At 37.9% G+C, this 23,346-nt stretch overlaps 1 protein-coding gene across 2 annotated transcripts in view; it reads right to left on the minus strand.

Annotated features, from left to right (window-relative positions):
- Positions 1–23,346, minus strand: part of CDH7 (cadherin 7) — a 121,907-nt gene that overhangs the window by 85,517 nt on the left and 13,044 nt on the right. The gene's annotated exons all lie outside the window — the stretch shown is intronic.

Consider the following 23,346-nt stretch of genomic DNA (forward strand, 5'->3'; position numbering starts at 1 on the left):
TATGGCTCTTGATTCATGGCTGCCTCTCTTCTCCTTTTTGCCCTATTCTTTGGCCATCTGAATCACTTACAGACCCTTAACAAACTGTATTTTCTCACATCTCCATGCCTTTGTACTGGCTACTCCTTTGGGACAAGAAATCTTTTTCTCTTGTCCCATTTATTTAGGGACTGCTTTCTCATCCTTCAAGGCTCAGCTGAAATATTACCTCCTCTCTAAAGACTTGTCTGATCTCCCCAGGCTTCTTTTAGTGCACTTATTTGTCTACTGCACATTTATAAAACCCACTATCAGACAACACTTAGATTATCTTTAAGTTTCCTCACTGTGTTGTGACCTACAGAAAGGACAAGAATCGTTTTTTTGCATTTATATCCTCAGTACATAGCCCTACGGGTGTACAGCCCATGTACTTCATAAATACTTAATCAAAGAGTAAATGAATGCATATCCTGAAAAATATTCATGATGACATGACTTCTTATAGGACCGTTACAGAACCACTTTTTTAGAGCTCCACAGAACAGCTTTTTTAGAGCTCCTTAACCCCCAAATTTGGTTTTCAACCAGGCCCATTTTCTTAGCTATATGGAAAATCTGAACTTGGATAGGGTGGATCTGTCTAGAGTCTTATTAAAAACTTTGACTCTCATGAACTGACCATCCGGGGATGGTTTCCATCTTAAGAAAAGCCGGTATAACTCTGCTCCTGCTTCTTCCCTAAGAAGCCACAGAAATAGCACTCTGCTGTTCTCTAGATTACACAGATGTCTAGCAAATGGCATCGTGAGAAAGGTCTGCCTGGTCAGTGAAGTGGTGACTTCCAGGACGCTGTGAACCACTAGAAACTCGAGCATTGGTACTACTTGAGCAGAGAAGCAGATGGCCCCGATGAGCTCTGAACCGGATTATCTCTAAATATACCTGCTCATACCAGCATGGCTTACAGCTGCCAAAGTGAACTCTACACATAACGTGGCAAATAGCGTTTCTTCCTTCCTTCTTGCTTCCCTTCTTCCTTCCCTCCCTCCCTCTCTTTCCTTCCCTCTCCTCTTCCCCACCCCACCACCACTTTCTCTTTTTTAATTTCAGATTTTGTGTGTGCGTTATTCAGGATGAGCAGTTTGATAAAGCCAGCTTAAATTCAGTGATGATGACCCAAGTGCTTTCCTGTTTTAAAACTGTTTGGTAGGGCTTCCCTGGTGGTGCAGTGGTTAAGAATCCACCTGCCAATGCAGGGGACACGGGTTCGAGCCCTGGTCCGGGAAGATCCCACATGCCGTGGAGCAACTAAGCCATGTGCCACAACTACTGAGCCCACGAGCCACAACTACTGAAGCCCGTGCACCTAGAGCCCGTGCTCCGCAACAAGAGAAGCCACCACAATGAGAAGCCTGCGCACCCCAACGAAGAATAGCCCCCGCTCGCCGCAACTAGAGAAAGCCCACGCGCAGCAACAAACACCCAACACAGCCAAAAATAAATAAAATAAATTTTTTTTAAAAAGCCTGTTTGGTATTTAAACCTCTTTGATGATTTGAGCCAACAATGTAGAAGTTGGTATACAGTCCAGCAGAAATAGCTCTAAGTAATGAAAATTCCACTGTGCTTGAAGGTTTTTGAGGAGAGTCATGTGCATTAGTGGTACTTAATAAATGCTCATTCAAATAACCACCTATTATTTCAGGTGCCCATTTTATACCCAACTCTGCACCAAACCAGCCACAGTCTGGACAGTTTAACTTTAATACGTTGTTCACTTGATGAATCTGGATCGATTCATGATTTATACAAACTTGTTTTGTGTGTGTTCAAATGAAGGACAGAGTAAGGAAAAATACTGAAAAAACAAAAATCTTTAGAGCTACCTTTCTTCTTGCTTAAGATTTTAAGGCAAGATTTCAGTGCTTTCATTTCACTAAGATCGATCCCACTAAAGAGTAAAGGTAAAAAAAAAAAAAAGAGTAAAGGTGATTTACGCTTCTCCATTCTTCACACTAACTGGTTACTTCCTTTGCCTTGAGTTTCACCAACTTATTCAGGAAATACATCACCCATACATCTACGGAGTGCAAGAGTCCTATTAGTCTCAGTCTACTCAGAAACTGTAGTTTCTTAGCTATATTCATCTGTGGAATATATTTTAAAAATACTTATATCAGACCATCTGCTCAGTGCTGAGAATGCAAAAATGAAACACAAAGATCCTCCCTTAAAGAGTTCACCCAAGAGAAGAGCCAATTCCGCAAGCAGGGAATTATAGCTCTGCCTTTTTACACTACTGTCCTTGCCTTTATGTATCTGGACAGCCCATCCACTCTTTTATAGTGTAGAAATCAAAATTAAAGCAGCTCTACTTTTGTTTTTCTTCTATCTATACCCTTATCACTTAGTCCCAATCTGAAATTTAGACTAAGATTTCTTGAAAATGTGTGACTTGTATTTGATAACCACTCTACATCCTCATGCTTGTAAGAAAGTTTCTGTCATATCTTGTGGAATGAATGGCAAATACTAAGTAAATTTTTGTTAAATTACATTGAACTTATACCAAAACGACCTCTACCAGTGAAACAGAGCAGGACCCTATGGTCCTTCCCCCCCATGTACTCCACCCGCCTTTTGTTTGTAGAAAAACTTTAGCCAAAGAATAAATTCAATCAGAGAAGCGAGAAAAATGCAGAAGCAAAGCAGAGCAGTTAAACAGGACAAAATAATAATAGTTTAGTTATTCAGTGAAGTCAAGGACCTTTATTTCCTCCTCAAGGGCTATCCATAGGCCATATCCTCTGAGTCATTTTGTACATACTGAAACTCCCACCAGGTGGAAGAAGTTAACTACATGATGACCAGAGTGCAGCCATGACATAAGCCACAATTCCAAGACCTGGCCTCAAAGAAATGGAAACAAATCCACTCTGGAACTAAAGATTAACTATACTCAAAACAATCGAGATGACTCTGATCAGACCACTGCATGACCAATTTCCAGACGACTGTCAGAGCTGACTGTGCTGTTTCTGCATGTAGCTCCCTCCCTCCACCTATACACCCCTGAAACTCCCCTTTAAAAGCTCTTGCCTACTGACTGTCATAGGAGCGTCAGCCTTTGGACACGAGTCCGCCCTCTCCCCTCTGGGTACTGGCCTCCAGAATAAAGCAACCTTTCCTTTCCACCAACCTTGCCTCTCGAGTATTGGCTTTTGAGCAGTAAGCAGCCTGACCCCACTTTTGATAACACCAGCAACAACAGAAACAACGCAGAAGTTAATAACCAGCTCCCTCAAATCAAAGTTTCAGTAATCTTCCTTAGACCACTGACCACCTAAATATATGTTGCATAATTCAATGAATTTAAAACATCAATTAAATGAAATGTTTTGCAAGAAGAGCCCTTTCTATTCATATAAACATGCATACACACACATACATATCAACTTTCTACTAAAATTAAAAATACATACTTTTTAGTAAAAATTTCCGAAGTGTTTCACGCATGACTTTCAACCTGCATATGTCAATAAATGTTGCTAATGATAATTATCCTTAATTTGTTTTGATAAAAACACTTAAAATGTAACAGTCTTTTGTCAGAAATAATGAGTTTTCATTGATGGGCATGAAACCAAGGAAATTATTTGACCCAGAGAGTTATCAACGCTGAAAGCTATCCTTGTACAACATGATTTTGAACAAGAACCCAATCCCTTCGGAGACATTATGTTAATATATTCAATTAAACATTTTTCAGTCAAGATTTCTGGTTTGCTATGCAGAGGTGGGTTTACTCTGAAGCTAATGCACCTTAAGATTTTAGGCTCCACAATTGCATAGGCCATTTCTAAGACCCAAGGGACTGGGGGGAAGTGGTTGGCTTAGCAATGTAATTACAATTTTGTAATTACAATCCAAAAGCAACTGTTCCATTTTTTTCTTGTGAAGCTTTAGGACCCACAAAACATGTACCTTTTTCTGGTGATCACCTTTTTCAATGTTAGGTATGCTCCTGAAACATCATATATCATATCAAAATGTTGCGCTTGAAAAATACTTCCTCATCCCTCCCTATTATACAGTCAGGTACATTCACTGTAGAAACACAAGCCTGAATCTGTGTTAAATGCCACGGTGAAAATTTCCTCATTACCAATTCACGTTATAAGCATGTTAATGGGAAGCATTAACTCAGATTTACTACCACCATTTACTTCGTGTCAGGTAATATCTCTGGGCCTAGGGAACCAGAATCGACATGCCAATACATGAGGATCATGTAGCTGCAATGAACACTACAGTTATTTATAACACATTTTAAAGTGAATGTTCAGTATCTTATTATAATATGTTACTTTAAAAAATTCTTTTGCTCTTTATGATCAAACATTTTATTTCTTCTATTTAAAAGTTTAATTTTTTTGTAATCTCTGTTTTATTTCCTTGCGTGGAAAATAACTCTCCTTCTAAATCAAAGTACTTTACAGTCACAATGGTCATGCTTTTTCTTAGACTATCAAAATCAGAGTAAAATACTCCCTTCATAGTATATACAATGAACTCTAAAACCAATGACCCTAGGAAAATGATATATATTTGGTTCCCTAAACACTATTAGACATTTTTCCATTAAGTCTTGTTACTTGAGTTTCTTTCCAAGGATTTTAGATGTTCTCCTACATATAACATCTACTACATTGGGAAGAGCTGTCTCGGAACAATGGCTAAGAATATATTGTTAATGTATTTTCTACAAGCATTGAGTTTAAGAATGAAGTTCTTAAATGACCAGAATTTGCCTCAACAATAACGCAATGAATTCCATGCTATCACTTTAGCCAGACATATTTTTACTAAATTACACTGAACACAGTATATAATCTCTACCAGATTGCCGGCATATTTTAAGGAAATGATCCAGTTTTCATGCTGTCTCTATAGATAACTATATATTATATTTGTCCCTTTTGTCTGAGAATTATCCAATACAAATATGTATATTTTTACATGACATATTAATATGGCACATATGCTTGTTTTGTGTACGTCACGGTTCTCTAATAAATAGTATAAAAATTATGTTAGATGCAACATATTGGATTTGGTCAAATCATAGTTTAAATGCATTGCTTTGTAAGTGGATCATTGCAATAAATTAACCAACTTCTAGTTAACTGAGGATCAATCCAAAAGCCATTCATTGAACTGTAGTTACTGCAAACATCATAAAAGAACACAAGTTCAATTTCCTAATTATCTGTTTCTCCGCCTGTCTGTCTAGTGGATAGGTGGCTCCAGAAGGGACTTATGATGGCTTATAAGGATGCTAAGTACAACAAGATACTAAATAAATGAAGCAAGGCAACACTAGAATAATAAATGTGGCAACACAAAAAAGGTTCAGTAATAAGAGGGAGTCAAAAGATGCTACTAGAACTTCTTTTCATGTTGTTCTTTGTGGACGATCAATTAAACTCGAAGCATCCGGAGAGGTCATGGGCATTCTCTCTCCAACAGTCGTGAGGACCTGTTTCTGAGGACATTTTTTCTTTTAATATATTTCAACTACATTGTCATTATATCAAAGAACACTTTACTAAAAGCAATTACACAGGGGCCAGGTGGGCTGACACCCCCCCTTCCTCCCTGCGCTCATATGCTACTCACTCCAAACCAGCCACAGCAGCCCTTTCTAGTTCCTCAGACAGATCAAGCCACCCTCTACTGCTTGGATTTACTTTCCCCAGGTGTCCACTTGGTTCATCCTGCACCTCCCTTTGGGCTCTGTAAAAATACTATGTCCAGTGAAGCTGACCACTCTTTAAACAAATTACAACGTCGCTATGGACACTCTTTACACCATTCCCTTATGCATTTTTCTCTAGATGATTTGTCAGAGTCTGTCATGCTCTATTTTTATGCATCTGATCTTGCCAGGGTTCCCCGCTAGGATATAAGCTCCACTCTACTCTTGGTGCCTTACTCCGTCTTCGGTTTCAGCCCTTATCACTACGCCCTAATTGTCTCTGCTCAGAATTTCCACCAAGAAAGCCTGATAAAATGTGGCGTTGTACAATTGTGAACACTTTGCAAAGTCTAAGTCAGCGATCCTCAAGATGTTTGCTTCAACCCACCAAGGTCCTCTTGAGGGGCCATGAAGAGGTGGGTTAGAATTTCCATCTGTACCACTACATTTTCCATAGGAACCCTTTGCACCACAAAGGGCTTAGTTAGTGCTAGAGTTAGTGCTAGTACCTGACTAAATTTGGTATTCATAAGCTAAAGCTAGGACGCAATTATCATTTATAGACTCTAACTCAACATTCTACAAGAAATCTGGTTGCCAAGATACAGTGCAGTGTTTTTGCCAACCTCCTATATCATATATGCACATGCAATGAATTGAAAATTCTGCTTTCAGAGAGGATGCTGTATTATCTCCTACATTTTGAGCTTTTCAGAATTTTCAACTATCGATGTTCTTGCTTTGTCATTATCTTACTGTTAATTTATCTTCATCAACATCAATTTACTTTTCCTCTGGTTTATTTATTTAGGGGGATTAGTTACCTAATAATTGGATGTTAGAGTGTCCATGCATTATGGTCCAAAACACGACTCATACATATCCTCTTTGCTAAAGTAGGTACAGCTTAACTTTGTTATTCCTAGATTCTGTATTCATGAATTCACCTACTCGTTGTCATTTATTTGTTTGTAATCATTTGTGGACATGTGCAAGGCAGCAAAAAATTTGAGTCTCCTGGTTTGCCCATTCCTAACCAAGGTTAAACACTCTGGCTTTCCTGTTTCAGCTCTCATATTGTAAATAAGTGCTTATTTTGCAGTCTGTTTAGTGCCACTCTTTTGTGTATTTGTGTGCTTTTTATTGGTGCTTTTACTATTTAAAGTGGTCCCCAAGTGTAGTGCTGAAGTGTTCGTAGGCACAAGAAAGCTTTGACGTGCCCTAGGGGGGAAAATATGTGTGTTGGCTAAGCTCTGTTAGGACATGAGTTATAGTGCTGTTGGCTGTGAGTTCAATGTTAATGCTCAACCACATATATATCAATATATATATCATATATGTTATATGTTATATATAAAATAAGGTGTCTTTAAACAGAAACACATGTAAAACAAGGTTATGTGTTAATCAGTTGATGGAAATGTGACCTGAGGCTCACAAGAACCTAACCTCTAATGTTCCCCAGGATCAATGGCTCAGTATTTGCTCATTCAGTGTTCATGGCAACTTTATAGAATATAATTACCATAAATAGTGAGAATCAACTGCAGAAACATAACCACCCATCCAAAGGAAAATTTTGCTCCATTTTAACACTTTTGCTATCCTTATATTTCATTTCTACCTACAAGTAGAAATCAACCAACAGGATACTTAGAGACCAAGGACGTTTGCCCTATTTAAGATAGTACCTCTCCCTCTTAAGTGGCAGACATATTAAAATGTGGCAGAGGAATGGTAAGGAAAAGAGGGAGAGGGAAGAGAGGAAAGGAAAAGGGAAAGGTGAAAATGAAAAGGATTTGGATTGCACACATGCTGTTATGTATTCCCTTCTGATAACATCATCTTTTAAAATACCTAAAAGGTTGACTTGTAAACACAAAATTATTTTTTCGTTAAGTGAAATAGCTCTAAATTTGTACCAAAAATCACATTCAAGTACATAAAATGCTCAAGGTAAAACAGTTATCGTATGTACATTTGCATATATTTGCATGAAATCTATATGCATGGTCAGATTATATTCATGATATTTTAGAGAAAAATATAAATGTTGTTAACCTGATTTCTTATTTAAATCGAAGTTTCTCTTCTCAATTACATTTTATCATCTACTAACTGTGGTTGACATAAAACGTAGTACATGTATATAAAATGAAAGGTTGAACAGGGCCAATCTAAAGGGCACTAAGAACCACCATCAAATCTTTCTGAGTATTCAGTGTCAATTCTCTGATGAAATGGCAATGGTACAGCCATAAGACAGAATTAAATTCGAGTTTGGCAGATGTTCCTCTAAAACGCTACAGAGACTGTCAATTCCTCCCATTCTATCTCCATCTTGGGCAGTTACTTATCTATATTTTATAGCTCCACGGACTTCCAAAAAGTATTGGGGAGGACCATATGTGACTCAGGTGGAGACCACAAGTAGTACAACTGAATCAGTGTCAGAGATTTGGGGAGGAAAATCCTCTGATTGGTTTCTCTGCCGAAAGGCCAAGACTAGAAGCAAGACAACTGAGGATGCAAAATCTAAAGACGAACGCATTCTCAGTTTTAGGCAAGTGCTAACCTTGACCTCGTGTTTCCCTGACAGCAAGAGCCTTTTAAGGGTGAGGGGCATAGGGCACAAAACTTAAAGCGGTACTCATTCTCATTTGTTTAAGTTCTGATGGTAGAGAAATATGAAGGATGGCATGTACCTCTGGGAAAAAGAGTACACCAGTTTCTCTATGCAGTTTTCTCCCATTTGGGTTTTGTAACTTAGCCCATCATGTTCATGTGATACTGTATGAGTTCAGGGTAATGAGCTTTTGAATCAACATGGCACCAGCTCTTGATAAAAATAATAATGCCAGACACTTAGGTAAGCTTAGCATTTTGTTGTAGATCAGCCAGCATGAAGTAAATACAAAGGAAAAGTCATTGACTCCCTGAAAAATACAGATTAAAATCACTAAATGGCTGATGATCAAAGCAGAAAGAAATCTGAGTGAATTTAGTTTCTCTATGCAGACATTGTTACAAAACCAACAAAAGGGGCACTCATAATATTCTTAGGTATACTTACTTTTTAATATAAGAATATGGTACACTTATGTACCATATTTTTATACACGTGTTTTAAGTTGAATAATAGTTATACTTTGGTGGTCTGTGGGAGCAGGGCATGAATTATTAGAATTCTCACATCATAATGTAGGGGATAAAGTAGAAAGATTACCCCCAAGTTATGGGATCAAACTGTAGTGAAGAGTTTGTGAAGCCAGAATACGTATTCTCTCCACTCAACTAGATACTTCTATTTAGATGGATACATTTGCTCCAAGCTGAAGAGTTTTTCTTTTCACCTAAAGGCAAGCCTTACCGTAGAGATCATATAATAAGCCTCCTGTGAGCTTTTGGGTGGGTTTAGCATCCATTTTATCTAGAAACCTTGAGGGTTTTCATGTTCAAATGTATAGAATTTGCCCTTAAACTCATGCGGCTTTCATTTGGATATAGTCAACTGGCTTGATTATTTTTATACGTGAAGAAATACTTAGCTACAGAAGCATTAAGTCCCTCTCCCTTTGTACCATACATCCTTTGGATGATTTATTTCAGCATCCTTTCATTTTATTTATTTTTTAAAAAAGGGGAAATCATCTCCGGCCTTCTTTTTCCCCTCTGGCTTTTCTTTAATTATACTGTAGAACACCTGCCTACCTGAACGAATTCCTCTGCGAAGACAATTCCTAGAAGACTAGCAATATTTCCCAATATGTACCCTCTGTGTCCCTCCTTCTGTGTGTAAGTAAGGCTATCAAAATTGCAAAATATTTGGTTTCTCCTTATTTATCTTTCCAATGACACACATATACCAAAAATACCTGTTTCTACAAATATTAAATTATATCAAGATGTTCAATCCCCTTTCTTCCCTCAAAATGTCAGAATTCCACTACTCCAAAAATGTTAGGCAAACAGTATTAATTCTCAACAGATGTTTAAATGCTACCATATCTGGAACAAAACTGAATTAATCAAACTCAGTTTCTGAATTCAGAACTTTATGGCATATGGGATGGGTAAACCTTAGCAAGAGGTTTGAGCCAAACTTCAGACTAAAGGAAGTTCTGACCTCAGGCATAATCTTTAAAAAAGAAACAAAAGGGAAAGAAAGAAAGAAAATTAACTGAGAGATTAACAAGCAATCGCATTTCTCTAGCTCCATTAAGCATCACTTTTCTTCAGCAGAATCCTAATGGCATTGGAATCTCTTGCCTCCTGGGAAACTCTCAAAGATGTCATTAGCTTTCTAGATTTGGAAAGTATTTGAGAATAAAACAATCGTGTGTGTGTGTGTGTGTGTGTGTGTGTGTGTGTGTGTGTGTGTGTGTCCTGCCCTTTCTTCAAATCTGTGGTTTGAAAAGCTGTCCCATGGAATTTTAAATCTGATTTGATTCTGAATATGTAAAATTTAAAACAGTAGCCAAATCCTTAAAGTGTTTTTAGGGTATGTATCAAATATTACTCATCAATAATGACCAAGAGAAAGAGACTGTCCAAGTGTACTTCATCAGTAATTACCAAAAAAGAGTATATGTGTTGTAAATTCTGTTCCTAACCTAATATTGTATAAACATAACGAGTAGCTGCTTTTCCCATCAGAAGTAACTGTTATTTAAGGTTTAGTATTTTATACATTGCAAAGTATTTTAACAGATATTGTCTGTTGGAGGTTCTGAGTCCAACTCTGTGGCGATGGGAGATTTGGCACCACCGTCCCTTCATAACAGATGAGCACACAAGGAAAGGAAATTTAAAAGACTTGTCTGTGGTCATGAAATGTGCCAATGTGAGGGATGCTGCTTGGGTTTCTCCTTGTTTTCTCCTTAGACTATAGGTTCTTTTGAAACTATGCTTTAAAAAGAAAACACCTAACTCAGGTCAATTATAGAAAGTAGTGACGGACTGCAAAGTAAAAGTATGTATCACTATTAACAATAACAGCTCACCCTTCATGAATGTTTCCTATGTATCAGAGATGAAGTACTTTACATATTATGTTATTTAGTTCTAACAACTGTATTACATAAGACCTATTATTAAACCCATTTCACAGAGATAAAGTCGATAGAAGCTGAGTGCAGTTAACCCTCCGTATCCACAGATTACGCATTCCTGGGGATTCAGCCAACTTCGAGACCCACAGATAAGGAGGGCCAACCGTTCTAGGCCATTTTATATAAGGGACTTGAGCAACCTCAGATTTGGGTATCCTTGGGATGGGGCAGAGGGGGTCTTGGAACCAATCCCCTGCAGATACTGAGGGATGTTATTTCCAAGTAAGTGGTGATGGTGAGGGTCACATTTGGATCTCCTTGCTTTATGAATCTGAGTTAGGATTTCACACCTAACTAGGCTAAACTCCCTCTCAATGCACTGCCATGATCTATCAGTTCATTACCATTTGTACTAGGTAATATATCCAAGGGTGATCATGTAAAATGCAAACTGTCACATAATTTCCAATTCCCTATGAGAAAACAAAACAAAAATCTTCCCTCTTATTTTTCTAAAGCCCTTATCTGTGGGGTTTAATCCCCATTTTCTTTTATCCTCTACACGTTTCTTATCAGACAACCAACTGAAATCATGCTGCTGCTATCTTTTGTGTTGAACATTCCAGAAAGCCGCAAAATAACCAATCTCCTTCCCCCCATCCCTTTTCTCTTCATTTATTTCCTTCAGTTGGGTTTACGGCAGGCTTTAAAACAGTGCCAGGGCCATCATAGGAATTCTGGGGATGGTAAAGTCTGTGATCCCAGGTCATCAGGGTGGGATAACTATCATTCAAAATCCACACTTGTCTCCTGGGCCCCATGTCTTTCCAGTGGACTAGGCTGTAGCCTCAAAATAGGCTGAGAAACAGCAGTAGCTTCAGACACTCCCAGTACAGCCCTGAGGAAATCATGCTCACTTGGATGCATCAGTCAGAAACATGTGGAAAACGCCGTGTCCAGGGCCCACAGTCTCTCCGATGTGTTACTGATGAAACAGGCTGTCTCTCAGCCTGGAGACCTGTCTGTGCCAAAGTATTCAGAGTTCTTAAAATTGCGCTAAATGTACTCTCGAACTTCTTACCGGAACAGTGTTTGGTACTCTAGTTATATAGGCTGTATTTATGCAATGTTTAGAATGACATATTAATAAATAAAGCAATCTATTTAAAAATAAACAAAAAATCTATGGAAAAGGCTACTTTAACTTTTAAAACCAAAGCAGAATGCTGAGACACCTGAAGGAACGAGTAAGAGAAAGCAAATACTAGCAGTGTGTGTAGGAAGCTTTCAGAATGTGCTGAGGTAGAAGAGAGACTAAGCTCCTCGTTTACCATTTTTTTCCTGAGGAAAAAAATATTTGGAGAAATTGGTTTTGGCTTTCCTAGTTAACATTCAATTTTACTATAGCTTCCTCTTAGCATATTCACTAGTTTTTTATGATCATATCTATTTAGTCCAAACCCTAATTTTTTCCTACATTGTTTTCTTCGAGATAATAATAATGCTAATAACAATAATAGGTAATGCAACCGTGTCTTGTGTTAATGGCACAGTTCACATTAAGGGAAACAAAAGTCATGATTTTTCTCTTTTGAACTGATTGGATTGGTTATAAATTATCGAGGTTTAATCCTGATCATCATATTTCAGGACATTGAGAAACATCGCTGAGTCTGAGGAGAGTTCTGGAAACCATGTCATAAATGAAATACCTGAGTAAAAGAGTTCTTTAGTCTTTTCAAGCGCTCAGTTTAAATGGGGAGAGGGGAGTACCAAGCAGCTGCCTTCAAATATTTTAACAGCTAAATATAATTCAAGTTCCTAAAAGCAAGAGTTGTCCCAAAGCTTAATATCATCTCACACCACCACTCATGGCATCCCACGATTTCGTGCTTCCCATGCAATCAACAGCCATCTGTCCTGAACATCCAGGCATGACGCTTGGTCCAGGCACAACGCTTGGGAGTGGACGTGACCCCGTTCCTCACCAAGCTGACTCACTTTTGCAAATACACTCCCTCCCTTTTACACTTTGTTTTATGCTTTCATATTTACCCTATCTTTCTCTTTATGCTCACCACAGCCTTGTGAGGTTACTGTTGTTCCTATTTTATAAGTGAATGGCATGAGAAAAGAAGGTATCTGCTTGAAGTCACACCATTGTTAAGTGGTGGCCAGTACGCAAACCCAACTCACGTGACTGTGAATTGCGTGTTTCCACCACACTTCCTGTCCCGACTAAAACACAGACCTGAGGCTGCCTGATCAACCACTGGGGCACTGTACATAGAATTCCTGAATTTAGAAAGAGATGAGAGCAAATGAGCTTTAAAGTTCCAAGCAGATCTACTCTGAAAAAGAATTCAAGTTAAAATAAGAATATATTATTTTTCTTTTTGATGAAAATATTTGATTTTGGGTTGGCCAAAAAGTTCGTTCAGGTTTCCCTTAAGATCTTAGGGAATAATCTAAACGAACTTTTTGGCCAACCCAATATAACATTTTGAATTCAATATTAAGGGCACGTGATTTGAAAAAAAAAAAAAATCATTTTATGTGAAACCGAGCAGGACCCTGTAGGGCTCCTGGGCACAGAAGCCTCTCTGTGTCCCGCATTTCTTGTTTGTAGGGAATAGGCTTCAGCCTCCGTGAAGTTCCCTGAGCTCCAAAGGGCAGGTTCAAACAGTTGCTAATTGGGGAAGGGAGGGGATGCAGAGACAAGGGAGGAACAGTCAAGAAACAATAGTGCAGCCTTGGGGAAGATCCTGGTTCCCCCTCAAGGGATACACAGAACAGTATCTTTGAGCTCTTCTGTAGAAATAAACCCCCCAACAAATGCAAGACGTTAACTACTTGATGAAGCATTCTTCATTCCAGAGATGTCACAGTTTGATAACCTTGAGAACCACAGAAGCTCATCAGGAGACCACCTGAGGCTGGATTAAAGGAATGAAGGCCCTGCACACAGGCTGATCCTTATCAGCAACCCTGCCCTTGAACCAATGCCATAAAACACCTCACCAAATCCACCCCCAGACTGGGACACACAGTTTTGAGGGCATTAGCCTACTGTGTCCCCCTTTGCCTGGCAAAGCAATAAAGCTATTCTTTTCTACATCACCCAAAACTCTGGCTCCAAGATTCTATCTGGCACTGGTGCACAGAGGCCAAGTTTCAGCATCATATGTGATACTGTGTACCTCGTGACCAAAATTACACAAAATACTTCTTTTTTTGTGTGTGTGTGCTAAATTCCAAGAGAGGTCATTGCTTGAAAAAATAATAAAGAGAGCTACTGCATGACTGTTGAAGCCTCTCAAGTAGCTTAAACTCCTCCCCCCATAAAGCTTCCATTTCTCCTACACATTCTCTAGCTCTGGATAGAAAGTTAAAACTAGAGGACTGTGGAAAACTAGACTTGATCAGTGTGCCCAGAGTTTACAGAAAAATCAAACTTAGACATAAGTCAGAAGCCATAGACAGTGTGAAGAGAGTAACACTGAAAAAATATATATATATATAAAACATGATATTAATCATGTGAATATTAGTTCCCTTTTGTTTCTCATCATAAATCCCATTGTGAAATCTTAATTGGATCTGAAACAGAATGCACTTCTTTCTCTGACCCTAACCCTGACTCCTCACTCATTTGTATATATTCTCCATCAATTGTACTCACATTTCCAACAAATGATCTAATCAATGGGAAAAACCAGTCTCGTTTCAGATCATTACACTCCACAACTGCTCTCCCAAATTCACTGAACACGGCGTTATGCCATAGCCAGAAGTCTATTTGCAGGTGTTACAATGATTAACCAAAAAGATACCTTATCCTTTGTAATAAGGCTTGTATTTTTACTTTCAACGTCAAGCTTTGCAATACTATCCCATCATTCGACACGAATCTTTGAAAAAAACAATTTTCCAAGGTTGTGTACCTACTCGACAATTCAAGTTACTTTTATTTTAGACATGGCTCTGTGTTTCTTTATATAGTCCATGCATGATTTTAGCATTACAAATAAGCTCTCTCCATTGTGATACAGTCATGTGATTATTTCTCATCTGTTTCTTCAGTAACCATCTTTAACTATTGATGGCTTCACTTTTCTTAGATAGAATTAGGTTGAATCCCAATGCCTAGAGCTCACCAGTATCTGCTTCTCCTGAATAAGCAAAATGAGTTAGCCACCTAAATTCAGCTGTTATGATTCAGCTGAGAAAATTATACAAACTGTTAAGGAGAGAGTGTATGAAATACAGAACTGAGTTTCTCAGATACATTATGAAAAAGAAAATGTCAACTTTTACTTCTTCATTTCAAAGAACCAAGTGCAGAATGTGTAATCTCTCACTCTCCACACAGTTTCTGCTTCAGTGTGGACCCTTAAATGACTCACAAATCAGAAAAATCTAATTTAAGTATGGTTTGACTAATTTCACTAGTGATCATCACAAATCTTTCAAACTCACATCTGTTGAACATTATGTATGTGTTGTCCAAATCTTGATTGTGTGTTTTCAGTTAAATACCTTAAAACATGTCAGCATTTTAACTAAGAAGACAAGCAAATACCCTAAGGGAAGCATTCTTATCAGATAATTGTGCACTGTTTACACACAAAACTTGCTGGAATGATGTTTATCATTTCGGTTCTTGTAATTACCATTCCTGTAACACAGCCCCATCTTGAGAAATTACTCTTCTGCATTCATCTTACAGAAGACAAGGATTCTAGCTTAACTAGAAATGTAGATGGCCTCCCCATACTACCTTGGTTTTTTCCCCCCAGATCATTTGGGCACTCTGTTATTTGTGGGTGTGGTGACAGGAGAGACAATAATCCTCAGGCTTTTGTTCTGAGAAGACCTAAGGCTGGCTGAGGCCAACATGAGTATTTTCCTGACCATTTCCTTTTCTCTAGCTATTATTTACTGGAATGTGTTCAGACCTTCTCTTATATTGAAATGTTAAGCCATGAGGTACAAAAGTAAGCTAAGCTGAGGCTTGAGCCTATCTTGCTCCATCTTTCCACACCAGCTCACTGGAGTACTACACTGCAGTGCAGGGCCAACCAGCTACCAATGCTCCTAATCTCTTTAACCCCTTCAGGGATGGGCTAATGGTCTTCCCACTTGTTTGAAGGTGTACTTTTATCAGTGAAAACTCCTTAAGTGTATTATATATTTCATATACCAAAAACTAGAATTTTTTAAAGATGAGATGATTTTTAATTGAAGTCCTAAATATTTTCCTTCTAGACTCTCAACAGTTTGTTATTTTTCCATACCCTATTCTGGAAATTTCTGTTCTAGGGTTCATTTCGAATATTTCTGTGTCCTGGCTTAAATACCATTTTAATCTCTCCATTATCATGCCCTATTATTCTAACTATGTTCAGTTTCCAGATTTATTAAATTTTAGGAAGTAGTATATAATAATTTGAGAGCCCTTGTAAATATATCTATCCTCTCTTGAACATATGCCATTTTAAAGGTAAAGGTTTCAAAAACATATGTTAAGAGGCCTTGATAATAATGCAACTAAATCTGACACTTTGAAGAAAATATTATTCTTATAGACATAAAACATCTTATTAACACTTTTCCAGAAATTTAGTTTCCAGATTTGCCTTCTAACTCTTCTGAATTATATCTCTAATGACTGTCCCCTTCCTCTACTTATTGTACTTCCAAATGTATCTTTTACCTCCTCTCCAATATAAGAACTCCTCCTTCCTAAATCACAAGGCTTTTCTGAAGATTAATCGGTACTGACTGTGAATCAGAAATGTTATAGGCTCTACCAAGAATCATTAAGAGAAATTCTCATTACTAAATCTTTCAAACATTAAATAGAATACTATTCATTATTTAAACTTCAACTCTCTTATGAATATATTAAAATGTAAGACATTCAACTGCATTCTCTTGAGCTACTTCTGACGGTACCTATTATTTTTCAAAGCAATGTTTTATTTATAATCATGAGGGTTAAATATTTGTGGCACACTGTACAGTATAAAACAGTTCTTTATCTTTTGTAAGCAATGGGGGAGAAAGCGCTTATTTAAGTATAGATCAGTAGACATCTTCTTGGAATCCTAGACTACAGAGAGCAGTCTTGCATGGTTCAGAAGAAAAAAAAAAAATCAATTTGCCTGAGACATCCTAAATTGATGTGCTTTTGAGAAACAAGATCAATTACTCCATAAAAGTATGGATATTACCTGACAGCATTTTAGATTTAAATTCCATCCACGTTTCAGACAAACCCACAACCTCATCCTAAAAATGGACAGTGGACCTTAATGAATCATTCAATACACATCCCTCAAACCAGCGGTAATAGTTATTCGAATCTATAACGACAGCTTAGATAATTTTATACCTCCCTTCAGGATTTCGACACTTTCAGACGTTTTTTCAGCAGAAGAACGTGGCAGATACCCCCTTGACCAAGTGATCAAAGTGAACATCAGTATGAATGAGTCCTAGCAACATCCTGTGCCTCCTGACAAGATGCAGCGAGGAAGGTGCACCACCACTTCTGTGGAATTCTTGCCCAAACTATTGACACATCACCTGACACGTCTACAATAGAAAGAAGCATGAAATTAACCCAGATTGTGAGAGACTCTACCAAATTACTAGTCAAGAAGGACAAGAGATGACTTGAGGAGACAAGACAAATGCAAGATGTAATACTGGATTGGCTTCTGCCAGAAAAGCCACTTTACTGTAACAACCGGATAATTCCGAGTACAACCGCTGGATGAGTAAAGAGTACTATACCAATGTTAATTTCCTAGTTTAAACAATAGGTACAGTCATGTACGATGCTAGCATTCGGAGAAGCTGGGTCCTGGCATGATACGTCTGAAATGATTTCAAAATAGTTTTAAAATTTTACCTATGTGATCTCTATTTTACAGGTGAGAAGACTGTAATTTATTGTGTTTTAGAGCATTGCTCAAAATAATGAGGAACTTGCCAGTATAACCCAGGGTTTCTGCTTACTGATCTTTCCACTATATAAAGCTTTCCACTATATAAAGCACCCAATAGTTTTAGAAGACTCTGTCCTACTGGGTTTTTTTGGGGGTTTTTGTTTGTTTTGTTTTGCTTTTTTGGCCACACTGCACGGCATGCGGGATCCCAGTTCCCCCTGCAGTGGAAGGGTGGAGTCTTAAAACACTGGACCGCCAGAGAAGTCCCCTGTCCTAGTTCTAAGAAGATAATCCCACCTTTTTTTTTTTTTTTTGTCTCTGATATGGAGACTGAATAAAAGGATCATGAAATCACAGAGGTTTTCCAGGTATCCTCATGAAAGCGTTTGTTCACAGACCCATGAATTAGTGCCTCTGGTTTATCCACCTCCACAGCTGTAGATCAGCTGCAGGACTGACTGTTCTCCATTGCCATCTGGTTACCTGCTCGGCTTATCAACCAGACTGAATGTTATGAAAGAGGAGAGTTTATTTTTTTAAACGCTTTTATCTAGCACAGTCCCTAACACAGAGTAGGCATTTAATAAGGATTTGAAGAAGAGGAGAAGGAAGGGGAAGAAAGAAAACACAGGATAGGCTGCACAGCACGCGAAAGATTTAAGCGCATTTATACAAACTACTGTTTCTCTCCAGTGATCACAATCATTAAGACAGATAATCAATGTAAATCAGACAAAATGATTAGGATGAAATTTCTCCCACTCTAGGACTCAACTATGTACGCTTAAACCAGCAAAGGCTCAGTGACTGTCCTGCTCATCTAATTCTGTCATTTATCTTGGTGACTTACAGACACCGCTGCAGATTCTGTGACTCCGTATCAATGAGCACAGCGTAGAAAGCTGACCAAAAAATTATAGTGCACTTACTATAGAAAGGCCCCATATCATCCTTTTAGTTGGTATCTTGTCTTTGCACTTAAAAACTCAACATAAATACAATGTAAAAACACAACGGGTATAGACTGAATTTTTCTTTTATGATTTTTGCTTCTACCATCACCAAATGGGTAACAAGTGTGTATAAACACACACATTAAAGACAGCATTTTTAAACGATTTTGGTCAACACAGACAAACAATCAGAAAATAGAGCCAATCTAGGCTATCTAGTTTGACTATAATTAGGTTTATAACCGTAAGTCCCTATCCTCCAACTTTTAGTTGTGTAAGTAGCACATGTAAAGTACTTGGTAGCTAACTACAACCTTCACTTCTAACCTAAGATAACTTTGAAGAGAAAATAAGCTATATTAAACTGAATTAATGGTAGGTGTCTGCATTTTAGTGGCAAAGCCTGATATATTTTATTTTCATTATGGTTTTGAAAGAACATACAAAGACTTGGGGTTGTTGATTTTATGTGAAGAAAATGCATTTACCACTTGATAGTTATACGGGAGTTTTATAAGAGCTAAAATTAGCTGCCAAAAAAATATTTCTAAGAGTCTGAACTTATTTGCATCCCACAGAGCTTATCCATGTCCAAATTCCTTTTGAAGCCACCAGGAGTTCCACATTTCTACCGGCAAAGTAACAAGAAGATAAAAACAAGGGTCTTCACAATTCACTCTGGTTATAAAAATGTTACGAAAATGGGTTTCCTATGCACACACAAGGAGAACAAACTATTTGCTTTCCTCTAAGACTGGAACCAATTTCAGATAATCTACATATTTAAGAGGATGCTTTTGCTGTTTTTTTTCCCCCCGAAATCTATAAAATGTAAATTTTACCATGATATAAATGCTCTTCCCTAAGTACTTAATATTGGGGATTATTTTCTTTTTGTGTATCTAATATGAATTAGTCCCGCTAAGGAATCTCATTTGTAACCCAATTCCTTTAGTGCAACCTCTTTTCAAGATGAAAATTTCTTTTCTGGAACACTGAACAAAGCTTTGGTGATCAGGAGACAGAGAATCTCTCGGTGAGAGATACGGCTGAGGTGCTTAAATGCATCAAAGATGCTCACCAACACTTTCAAGCCAGGTGAGATTGAGAGCAGAGTGAATTCTATACTGCATTCCTCTGTCTTTGATTTCGACTAGGGCAATAGGCATAAATTCTCCCTGAATGAGGAGGGAAGAACGGGGAGCAGGAAAGGCAAGAGTGATGTTAACAGCTAGAGAAGCAGACTGTAGAAGAGGAAGGAAACACACATTTCAGTGCAAGTGATGGCCTGGAGCACAGCAAACGGCTGGCAGCCCATTACGGGGAGCAGAAATGAAAAACACTTAATACCTGGAACTGAGGCTGGGTGGTTTTGTAGACAAAATTTTTTGTCAGACGGTTAGGGGACATTAAGTGAGAAATGCCAAGGTGAGGAAAAGACTGGACTACAAAAGTACAGTGTGATGCAATCAGATGGCTGGAAACTGCTATTTCCTATGCACTTCGAGAGCCAGGTCAGGGTGATACAAAGTCACAGGGAGAAAAGGATGGCCTCCCCACTTCATTGCCCCTGTAGAGGGACAAGAACACAGGTACGGCAGCAACTCAGAAATACTTTTAAGGAAAGGTGCACTATTATTCTTTAAAACAGAGCTCCATACAGCACGATGACGCTAGTTAAATATATCATACTGCACATTTGAGAAAGTTGCTAGGAGAGTGGATCTTAAAAGTTCTCAACACAAGAAAAAAATTTGTAACTATGTAGTGACAGATGTAAATTAAGACTTATCGTGGTCATCATTTCTCAGTTTACACAAATATCAAATCATTATGTTGTACACCTGAAAATAATGTCAATTACACCTCAAACAAAAAAAAGAGCTCCATCAGAGTAATGACTAATGACACCTTCCTTATGTCAACACATTTAGACTCAGCAGTTTTTCAACTCGTATCACAAGAAAACGATGGGATGCTAATGATAAAGCTCAGATCCTAACCTAGACCGAGGTCTGTGCCCTGCAGGCCTCTTGGTGAGGGTTCTAGTAGAACTCCTGGCCCTTTCCAACAGACTGTTCTACTTTGGTCTTGAGTTATCACGTTAAACAAACTCAGTAAATTGGCTAAAATAATAAGGTCATAAGCTATCTTGGGCCCTCTCTATCCTCAATGTCTAAAACACCAAATTTTATTTAAGTGTAGAATAATTTAACTGAACCTGTTGGGCATCAGCCATTAATATGGTCTCCAAATTTGAAGGCTAAAAAATACCCGTTCAGACATGATTTCTCTGACATTTAAGTCCTTGTGTTTAAGGACTGAATCATTTACCCACTAACCATATTTTTGCCATAGTCTTATCCTATACAAATATAAAGACAAGCTGTATTTCCATTCACATCCAACACAGACCGCTCCTCTAATAAACTGCATTAAGTTTAAAATAATGTCTACTTTCATCTGAAGGATCACAAATATAACACTGGACACAACACAATAGATTATTCACAACCCAGTTAATTTATAATGAAAAGGTAGTGAAATAAATACCATGATGTCTAGATTAACGTATGTTCCAAATATTTTTATCTCATTATTTCTCAGTAAAAACACGAATTACAGACATCATTATTCCCATTTTAAAGATGAGGAAGTTACAGTTTAGTAATAGGCAACTTAACCAAAATCATACAACTAGTAGGAAATGCCTGAGTCAGCAATAAAACTGAAGTCAATTTGACGCACACTGTATGTATCCATTATGTGATTAAATAAAGGCATCAAGTTTACCAAGGTCATCATTTATATTTTCCAAATTACCCAAATAGCTATGTTTTGTCAGGAAGACTCAGAGTGTAGCCATCTAACCAGCATAGGTTAAATATGCATCTGTGAAAAGTAAGGATTAGGTTCCTTCTTTTCTTCCCTTGCTTATCTGCTTATCCATTCTCATCTAGAATTTTCTGTTCTCTCAGTCCTGTAAAAACTTCTGGTCATAGCCATTACCTCCCTCAAGGTAAAAAAAGGAAGATATATCTATTGTACATACCCAAGTGATCAAAACTGGACTGAAGTCAAAATTATTCCTATAACTCTGCCTATTCAGACCACCAACCTAAAAAAGACTCATCATCTCAAACAACCTAAAGGATTCACGTTCTCAGCCACCTTTTCTCAAGCGAATGTAAATCTCTCCTTTTAAAGCCTTTCATTAGTCTGCTCTATAAATTCTGTTTCCATCTCAAATTATTTTATTGCCCCTTTTCTGTACTTTAATCAATTCAGAGTTTTTTGAAACCTATTTCCATCCTGGGCTTCTCTGGTGGCGCAGTGGTTGGGAGTCTGCCTGCCGATGCAGGGGACGCAGGTTCGCGCCCCGGTCCGGGAAGATCCCACATGCCGCGGAGCGGCTGGGCCCGTGAGCCATGGCCGCTGAGCCTGTGCTCTGCAACGGGAGAGGCCACAACAGTGAGAGGCCCGCGTATGGAGGAAAAAAAAAAAACCTATTTCCATCCTGAACATTTTACTGTGAAGGACAGTATTGAACTCCTCATATACAGCATTCAAGAGATAAGCACGAACTTGTTTCCTGCCACATAAAATCTGCTAAACGATTGTCTGATTAATTGAAAAGGAGGCACAGAATATGTGCTACCTCATTAAGGAACCACACAACTTCTCTTAGAAAAATAACAACAGCACATAGCCCAGTACCTTCACGTGCATTTGGAATTTAAGTAACCTAGAGACATGCATTCATAATTTTAAACTGACTTACAGGGATTATTTCGATATAAGCATTTTAAATTGTTGTGGTGAAGGGTACAAAATTTTAAATAAGGGTTTTTTTTAAATTTTAAATTACACTGATTTCAAAATGTCAACCTCACCCAAGCAACTCCATTTAAAACCAAATTAATGGAAGTATTTTAGTCATGTTTAGAAAATTGGACACTTGTACAAAAGCGTGATTTCACCTAATAACTACAGATCCTTATGAAGTAGTTGAATTATTAAAGACCTGTCCACTGAAAAAAGTTTGATGAATTTCTCAAATTTTCATTAAAAATGAATGAAATTCTGAGCTAGATTTTTAGTCACTGACATTGCATAAGGTTACTGCTTTCACTTGATTCACAAGAAAACGAGAGAGATGGAGAGATTTAATACATGTAAAGTATAAATGACAGTGCTACTGATAACAGTAGAATGGCTATGAAAAGAAATATATACATGCACCAAAAAAACAATTGTGTACATCCTTTCTTAGGGCAGAAAAATGCTACGACCAGGCTAAAAGAATTCCTAATCCACACCCCCAGAAAACTTTAATGTATTCAAATCCTTTTGTTTACAACACAGTATCAGTATTTGTACAATATAGAGGCCTTCAAAGGAAAACAAGCATATATATAATAAAGACTACCTTGACTTATGTAGATACCTATCAAGAAAAATAGATTTTTCACCCTTACCTAAGGTCTATTCAAATGAAACGATGACCCATGGAATAAAGTGCAAAGATTCTTCCTCAACCATTCACAGTTGAAAATATACTCAGGGAAAAATTCCTCAGTTTGCTGTGCTTCCCTTTATCAGGAATAGATGCATAAAACTGACAGTGAAAAGCATAAATGCAGATG

This window comes from Phocoena phocoena, chromosome 13 (genome assembly GCF_963924675.1).
Source record: "Phocoena phocoena chromosome 13, mPhoPho1.1, whole genome shotgun sequence".
Taxonomy (NCBI): domain Eukaryota; kingdom Metazoa; phylum Chordata; class Mammalia; order Artiodactyla; family Phocoenidae; genus Phocoena; species Phocoena phocoena.